Source organism: Pelobates fuscus, chromosome 2, assembly GCF_036172605.1.
Source record: "Pelobates fuscus isolate aPelFus1 chromosome 2, aPelFus1.pri, whole genome shotgun sequence".
Classification (NCBI taxonomy): Eukaryota; Metazoa; Chordata; class Amphibia; order Anura; family Pelobatidae; genus Pelobates; species Pelobates fuscus.
In genome coordinates, this window is record NC_086318.1 from 226,115,751 (window position 1) to 226,125,241 (window position 9,491).

The window sequence follows — 9,491 nt, forward strand, 5'->3', positions numbered from 1 at the left end:
GTCAGCAAACCACTCCATTCAGTCTTCAAATAGAACTCCATTCTGCCAGCAAAAGCTCCATTCAGTCAGCAGAGCTCCACCCAGTCAGCAGAGCTCCATTCAGAGTTAAAATAGAGTTCAATTCAATCTTCAAATAGAGTTGCATTCAGTCTTCAAATAGAGTTCAATTCAGTCTTCAAATAGAGTTCAATTCAGTCTTCAAATAAAGATGCATACAGTCTTAAAATAGAGTTGCATTAAGTCTTCAAATAAAGATGCATACAGTCTTAAAATAGAGTTGCATTCAGTCTTCAACAGGGACGGACCATGTGATTTCAACAAAAAAGGTTGGCTAATCGGTTCATGTTACCTGGGTGACAGAGCCTTTTCCATTTGTGAGTGTGATTACTCTTTGGCTCCTAGGAAGCTAGCTCTGATACCACTTTAGAGTTTGGACAGCGACTGATTGACATTTGTGGGGGTATTTATGGGATGATAATATTAAACAGTCGAGAATTGCCCACTATTTCAATTCTCTTAGATCTTAGAGATCGTTATCATCTAAGTGAAATGTATTCCATACAAATAAAATCACAATTTGTTATAAAAATAGATATCATTTATTGTGACAAATAAAATAATTATATTAGGCAGCATGCATGATAATAATCAGTTAATATTTAGTATAACATAAGTATGCAATACAATGGCAATACACAGTACAAAGCTACAGCATCAACTGTCAAGACAAGATTTATGAGGGTACTTCACAGACAGAAAGTAAAACTTCCAGTGAAAAGCCATAAAACCTTGGCTAACAGTTCAGATCAACTGAATAACCCTTTCAGTGCTGGCTAGATCCTCCTAGGCATATAATATCCTATTCTCATGTAATTTTCAATTAAAATAACATTCAAACCAGCTCATTAATCATTTCCTGGAACCATCCAATAAGAATAATCTACCAGATTCTATAAGCCGAATTTTAATTTGCCTAAAAAGATATCTTATCTTATTTAGAGCAAATCAATACACCTGGATAAAAACAGCGGTATGCTAACACGTGATAATAATCACATTAATATATAATTATTCTTAATTCCACCTGCAGAATGGCATGTTTATAACTATATATTCTTTAGTTAACTAAGATTTCTAAATATTGAAATCTGACCGGGATTTATCCAGTCATATATCATGCTATTAGATTTTTAATTAATTTAGAGTAATTAAATAAAACCAGCATAATTACCAGTTAAGTAGATGTTCTCATCAGATGCTCTTAGGTAGCCAAGTGTCAAGGAGTGTTTCTTGAGTTGTGTCTAAGAGAGTTTGAATGTTAGTCCCAGAGTGAATATCTGTCATGGATCTCTCTGCATGTCCGAATCTGAAAGCCCAAACTAACTCCAACCCCAACTAACCTTTCTCTTCCCTTTGTCCTAACTTTTAAAGGGCCAGACTCTCTGTACATCATTAGTTCATAAGGCCAATAGGAAACTTAAGGTGTGGTCAACCTGCAGATTGTAATTTAGGTAGTTGGTCCATAGAGGGCACTCTCGCCTCACTAAACTTTCCTATCCAGATTTTTCCTGATGACGATTTTGACGTCATTTGGCTTATCTAAAATAACTACCATAACTTAAATTTTGCTGTCAGTTCAAAGCGTTTGCCTCAGTCTTTGTGGCAACGACTTTGATCGTAATTTCTAGAATTGACAGTCTAAACTAAATTTCACCCCTTACTTACAATGGGACCTTGTAAAATTTAGAAAGTAAAATTAATTACTTGTCTTCTCTGTCACTAGTGTCTGTGTTAAAAATTATTTCTCTTCCATTAACATTTAAACAGAGCATTCCATCACCCTGCTTCATTGCTTATCACTTGGCTTGTTTATATAATGCATTCCTTAGCTCAGGCTCAGTGGCTGGTTACAGAAAGGATAGAAATTATGTGTCTTTGTCTTGCCTGAAGATAGCAAAATGGAGTCCACTCTGTTCTGAGTGACTCAAGCAATATACACTTTTAATTTCTATCATAGCACAAAATGTCTGCCGATATAAATATCCTGACACATTTCATACAAACTAATACAAGTATACAAGCTTGTTAATATACAGATTGAAATTTAACTAGAAACATGTTTTAATAGCTACAAAGCATACAATCTTGAATTAAGAAAGCTCTTTTGGAGAGTTGTTGCAATTTTGCAACTGCACCATACTCAAAGGGTACACTTTTTAAACGCACTGCTTTTTCTATTACCTAAAAGATACTTTGTTAAACATTGACTTTGCTAGCCATGAACTACACTTTCACTAGGTGCCTCTTGTATGTTGAATAGGCTATACCATTGGGGCTGGGAGTCTTCTGAAATATAGTTGTTTAACCCTTTAGTTGACCATCCAAAATTTAACCTATTACCTAATATTTTCCAGCTCCAAGCAATATGCTAAACGTCATCCATCCATCCATCCATCCACCCTACCTTCTCACTATCATCTGTTTGATTTAATCATGTGGTTTTTATTAACAAGTTCTTTAACATTTAAAAAGATTACATTTGTACATATTTGTAATTACTTTAGAAATATTTGCAAATTCTTTGGCATTCTCTCTGTGTAGAGGACACTTTTAGTTAATTTAAGAAAAAGACAGCGGAATAGGGATTTAGGGGATGTTTATGGTTATGAGGACTTAGGGTTTAGGTGGACAGGTTTGGGGAACCTGTCTTGAAAACAGCTGTGGACTGTAGCACTCAGTGAAGAGAGAATTCCCCACAAACCTATTACAAAAAATACTAATACTAATTACCAATAGACACCACTAAGACTCCTTAATGCTACCCCAATCTTACAGGAACACTCCTTATACTGGGGAAGGCAGGGGTATTCATAGCACCATATCATGGCAACAACCTTATATATTTTTGAAGGTAGTTTAATAATTCATACAAAAGTGAGAAGAACATTTAAAATGTTTGTAGAGCCTATTGGTACTATGTAGATAATATGTAAGAGGGACATTGTGTTATTATTTATGTAGCGCCAACATATACCCCAGCACTTTACAGTTATAGAAGGTGGATTATAGACAAGTAATTGACATACAGAATAATAACAGAGACGAAGGGTGAAGAAGAACTGCTCAAACAAACTTACAATCTATGAGTATTGAAGGCAGGCAGAGTACATCATCAAGTCAAGTGTCTTATCCAGAGAGGTGGTTTAGACCAGGTTTTGAACCTGTTCTAAGACAATGATGTTACTACTGTTTTAACCAGCTTCATGGTTCCCTGTAAAATGCCCTTGATTTTGGTTGCATGGTAAATTTGCCTATTCATTGTGATTAATAAGTTACTCTTTTACTGTAAAAACAATATATACAGGTACTATGCTGGTGCTTTGCAAACCATTATTTACAATCGTTTCTCACCAGTTATGCCAGTTCTTTCTATTTTTTTATGTGTGAAATAATGAATGCAGCACATTGCACATTAAATCAGCTACTATGTGGATTTTATGCAATAATTTCATGCATGCTAGCTCATCTCATATATGACCCAGTATGTTATGTGTTTGTATCTAAGTAAGATGTGGTTCTGTAACACATAATGGATTCCAAGAGTGATGGTGAATCAGAAGGATTTGTTAAGCAATCCAAGGGAATATTATCTTATATTCACTTAAGTGATAATTCAAAGTAACTTTCCAATTTAAGGACAAAATAGCCAAATAGGAAAAGTTTTCTAAGTCAGCTTGTCTTGCATTAAAGGGTTATTCCAACCACTATGACCACTTAAGTGATTTGAGATGGTCATGTGTGTAGGAGTCTGGATGTGCAGCATTTCTACTTGAAACACAGCACATACAGAGCAATCTGCACTTTCGCGCTGGGGATAGTTTCACCCCAGGACAAGTGGCAGCCCAGACCGTGTAATATAAATTCTGTGCATAAAACACATCTATCGTCAGCTCGCACAGCAAAGGGAAGCCTTGTTCTCCCCTCCCTCGCCATTTATTTTTCCAAAATAATTCTCCCACCCTCGATCCCCCTTCTCCCTCACTGTCCAGAGCATGTGAAATGGTCAAATCAAATGTTTCTCTATGAATCGACCTCCAAAGATGTTGAAAAGAGGCATGGAGAGCAGTGCCAGGAACATCTCACTGGATTTCAGGTAAGCTTCTGCCTTTCTTTGCAGGTTTTAAAAGGGGGGATTTAGTTAGTAAAGCTCAATAGAGCATTGTAAATTTAAAAGCATTGTTTAAGTAAAAAGAGATTGAGTAACCTTGAAATTTGAAATTTACTTTGAATTGTCACTATAGTAAATAACCCTGATATAGTAATTAGCAAGGAAATACACTGGGCAAGGGGTGATTCAACTAGACATTGTGAGAAAAACTGACAGATACACATATATACATACTCAGAGATACACATTGACACTGGCACATACAAACACAGAAATACACACCTTGACACACAGATGCACACTGGCACATAAAAAATATGGCGCAATTATTATTTTTTACGGGGGGGGGGGGGGGGGGGTAGGGGGAGAGGAGGGGTGGAAGTGAGGGTGTTCCACAATGTTGATTGATACACTATGTCAAAGGGTTCAATTTAATTTAGAACCCCTGGTATATATTAATTGTTTTTATTGTTTTTTTGTCTTCTTCTCACAGACCATTATATTTTACTGCACTATTTCACAATCTTTTTTTTTCATCTGTCTCCTATACCTTTTTCTTCTGTCCTCCCGCGAGCTGTGTAGAGCGTTGCCGCGCGTTACCATGGCAACGCTCCACACAGCATCGCACGGGAGGACAGGAGAGCTGCAGGACCTGTCCTCCTGTCCTGCATACCACCACCGGACCACCAGGGATGGCTGTGTTCCCCCCCTCCCCTTCACCAAAGGTAACGAGAAGGGAAGGGAAGGGATGGGAAGGGGGGGGGGTACTGATTTAATAAATATTTTAATATGTTTAAAAAAAAAAAGTAATGCATCTTCAACTCCTCCCGCTACCCACAGCACCCCTACCCACAGCACCCCTACCCCCCTACCCACAGCACCCCTACCCCCCTACCCAAAGCAACCTTACCCACAGCACTCCTACCCCCTACCCACAGCACTCCTACCCCCCTACCCACAGCACCCCTACCCACAGCCTTCCTACCCCCCTACCCACAGCACCCCTACCAACAGCACTCCTACCCCCCTACCCACAGCACTCCTACCCACAGCACTCCTACCCCCCTACCCACAGCACCGCTACCCCCCTACCCACAGCACTCCTACCCACAGCACCCCTACCCACAGCACTCCTACCCCCTACCCACAGCACTCCTACCCCCCTACCCACAGCACCCCTACCCACAGCCTTCCTACCCCCTACCCACAGCACCCCTACCCACAGCACTCCTACCCCCCTACCCACAGCACTCCTACCCACAGCACTCCTACCCCCCTACCCCCAGCACCTCTACCCCCCTACCCACAGCACCCCTACCCACAAAACCCCTACCCCCTACCCACAGCACCCCTACCCCCCCTACCCACAGCACCCCCACCCCCTACCCACAGCACCCCTACCCCCCTACCCACAGAACCCCTACCCCCCGACACACAGCCCCCTACCCAGAGCACCCCTACCCAGAGCACCCCTACCCAGAGCACCCCTACCCCCAGTACCCCTACCCACACACCCACAGCACCCCTACCCCCTCACACCCACAGCACCCCTACCCCCCCAAGACACACAGAGCACCCTTTCCCCCAAACACACACACAGCACCCTACCCCCCACACACACAGCACCCTACCCCCCCCACACACAGCACCCTACCCCCCCCCACACACAGCACCCTACCCCCCCACACACAGCACCCTACCCCCCCACACACACAGCATTACACACAGACACATACACTGCACCCCTCAATGCAGTATATGTGTGTGTGTGTGTGTTAAGCAGTCTTTATGTATTCAGCAGTGTGTGTGTGTGTGTGTATTCAGCAGACTGCGTGCGTACTCAGCAGACTGCGTGCTCAGCAGTGTGCGTGTATTTAGCGGACTGTGTGTGTATTTAGCAGTCTGTCTGTGTCTCGGTTTGTGTATGTATTAAGCAGTTGGTGTGTGAATGTGTTCAGCAGTCTGTGTGTATGTATTGCATTTGTTGGAGATACTAATAAATATAAGCTTGATTTATATCATTATTTAAAATTTGTATAAGTTAACTCTCTGTTGTGTTCTTCTTTTAAAACAAAAGTTGTTAACTGTACGAGTAGTTTTTTTCTAAACGTAAACCTCAGTATTCAGGTTTAATTACCATGTTGGCACTTTGAGGGAAAAAAAGTTGGCATGTATTGTGGTTTGGGCACTCGGGCTCAAAAAGGTTCGCCATCACTGTACTAGAATATTCTGTAATGACCAGTTAGAAAGAGACATAAAGAAATAAATTCTTAATTTCAGAGGGGAGGCGGTGCCAATATACAATTCTGCATTGGGTGCCAGGTACACCTTTACTTCCACCTTGTATACACTATTACTCATTTCTAGATCTCTACTAAATGATTCATGTACTTTCTTTCTTTGTATTTTTTTTCTTCTTTTACCTCGTCACAGACTGTTTTGTGCTTGCAGATGTAGTGTTATGTTTGCTTCCTGTTTGGTTGGATGGCACTGGCATGGCATGATATCATCAGCTGGGTGGAGTTTGCAGGTACAAAGGATAGTTGACAATCATCTTCTGAACAGTTGATGTCAGTTAATAAAAAGTACAAGTGACATACTAAACTTATTACATTTTAAGAAGACATAACAGAGTGAATTTATCTAGGTTCCTGTTTGTGGTACATTGAGTATGTGATCATCTACAATATGATTTCTTGTATTGGCTGGAAACCTGGAAATCTAGGATGAAGGAAAACCACATTCCCTGCTCTTTGTTCATACTAAAAAGCACAGCAGACATCTGTCTGAAGAGTGAAAACGTTGTCAAAAGGTGAAAAGTGCATGATGATCTGTGTCTCAGCCATGCTACAATATTGGTATTGGTAAAGTATTAAAGAGTCCACAGGATGAGAGGACCAAGTGGGGAAAAGAGATGTAATGAGAGTATGGTGTGGAGTTAGATATATTAGGGATATAAATGGTGATGAGAGAGATATAAAGACATATAAAGGTACACTATAGTCACCGGAGTTGGTTCTAGTGTCTGTAGACTGTGCTTGTATGCTGAGCACTGTAACCGCTGCCTTTTTAGAGAACACTACTAATACTGTAGATATAAATGTAAAGGTCTTTCCTTGCTGCATGGAGCTCTTTGTGGGTGAAAAAAAGAGTAATTTTATTACAGTGCATTTTTTTAGTTTTTTGACTTTTATCATTTTTTTCTCAGGGTTTTTTTTTCATTAGCAAAGTTGGGATTTATTGATTTTTACTTGATCTTTTTGGGGCTGAAGAACAGAATAATTAAAAGAAAGGCTTCTGAAAGGGAAGTGCAATTTTTATTTTTGCTTGTATTATTTTCTGCAAATTATTATTATTATTTTTTTCTCATTATTGGTGACAGTTGTTATAGATTTAATTTGGCCTTTCCTGGGGTTGAATATAAGAAGAGTTAGCATAAAGAAGTCGTCAGACGGATAAGTATAAATTTTACAATATTATTAATATTTCCACTCACTGGCAACAGTTAGAAACAGGGAGTTGAATGGAAACATGTCTATTCCCATCACTTATTTTAAAATTCCTCAACCAAAGTCAACTGACTGGACTATACCTACTCCCTTTAATTTCACAGGCATCAGCTCCATGCCATTGATGCCCAGTCGCTACTTTTTAAAGTTTAGTAGACATTCTCCCACCTCCTTTTTACTTGTTTAACACTACATAATTAACCTTTTGTATTGCTAGTGCTGTCAGCAGGCAAATAGTACTTACAATTATCATTTGCATTCATGAAAGCAAGTGAATGATCATTTGGGAACGTGCATCGGTGCTTTGTGAATCCTCCAAATGCTATACTTTGTATAGAATTCAGATGCAAAAGCACTGATTTTAATCTGGACAATGAATGCAATTAGCAATTGCTGCAGAGAATTGCCGTTGTAGTCAGAATTTGGTCATTTTTACTGGATTTTGTTCGTTCATCCAATATCCAGTGTTTAGTGAATTACCCCATTAGTTGTTCAACTGTTTTACCCCCATTAAGAGATAAAGTACAACTTTAGTTGTGCTAAGGTAAAGAAGATTATTTTTGGCAATGAACTGGCTCTTATAGGCTAGAGACATATGTAGAGTGGGTCATTAACTTTCCTCTCCTATAGGGTTGTAAGGGAGAAGAAAATAAACCCAACTGCAGTTTTTAATGCTTACTTATGAATTGATAATTTTCGATAATTATCCTGCTGTCAGTTCAGTTTTTTTTCTGCTGACATTTGGAGTTAAAACCTCTGCTGGTGTTTTTGTGCTTATATCCCTTTATCTCTTTTTTTTGTAATGATAAATTCTGTATATGTATTTGTTTGTTATGCATTTGAGTGCCAGAGGAATAGAGCAAGCAATGGCCCAACCATCTGGAAATGTAAAAGTTAATGCTGGTGCTGGAAGTTCAAGTGCCTCCATCCTCTCACTAGAAGCTGTTTTTGCAATCATTAAACATGCTTTCAACTACCCTAGGGAAAACTGGGTCACATTGGTAAAAAAAAAAAAAAAAAATTATAATAAACAAATACTTGCAGCTAGCAATCAGCAGACAAAACAGAAAGATGAATCTCAAAATAAAACAGATCTGTCCCTCCAGCCTGAGAATTGCTATAGTTAATACATGGATGTGGAATGTATTTATAGGTATCTTAGTGGTTGATAGTGCTGTTCTTGTAATCTAGTCATTTTATGACTGTTTTTCTCTGCAATTTCCCCTGCGAATAAAACAGACTGTACAAGTGATGAGCTACCAGTCTTAACAGATAAAGCAATTCAAGCGAGCCTGTCTAAACTCTTTTTCCAAGGATGATTTTTACTTTTATTACTAGCACTTAATAAAATGCAGCAACAGTATCCACACAAAAATAAAAGTGTACTAAATAAATGGTTTACAAAAAAGGAAACTAGAAATGTGAAAAAATGACACAAAGAAAGATAACAAAAATAAGTGGCAATGTATTTACTTAAATAATGCCTTGATAAGTAATTGTCTTATAAAGGCTTTTAGAATAGTGCTTATAGTTAGAATAGGGGAAGGTTGAGATGATGGGTATACTGGTGGGGAGCCGTGAATAAAGGGAAAGTCAGAATGAGGGCAGATAACTTTGACTCTTTAAGGGAGGTACGTTAGCATTTCGAACTTGGGAAGAGACGTGAACTCTGAGCATGGGCGTAGGAACCCAAAAAAATCTGGGGGGGATAGCATTTTTACTCGCCGGGTATATTCTTATTCCGTAAACTAGGAGTTGTTTATCCCATTGTACAGCGCTACGGAATTTGCAGTCGCTATATAAATGATTAAATA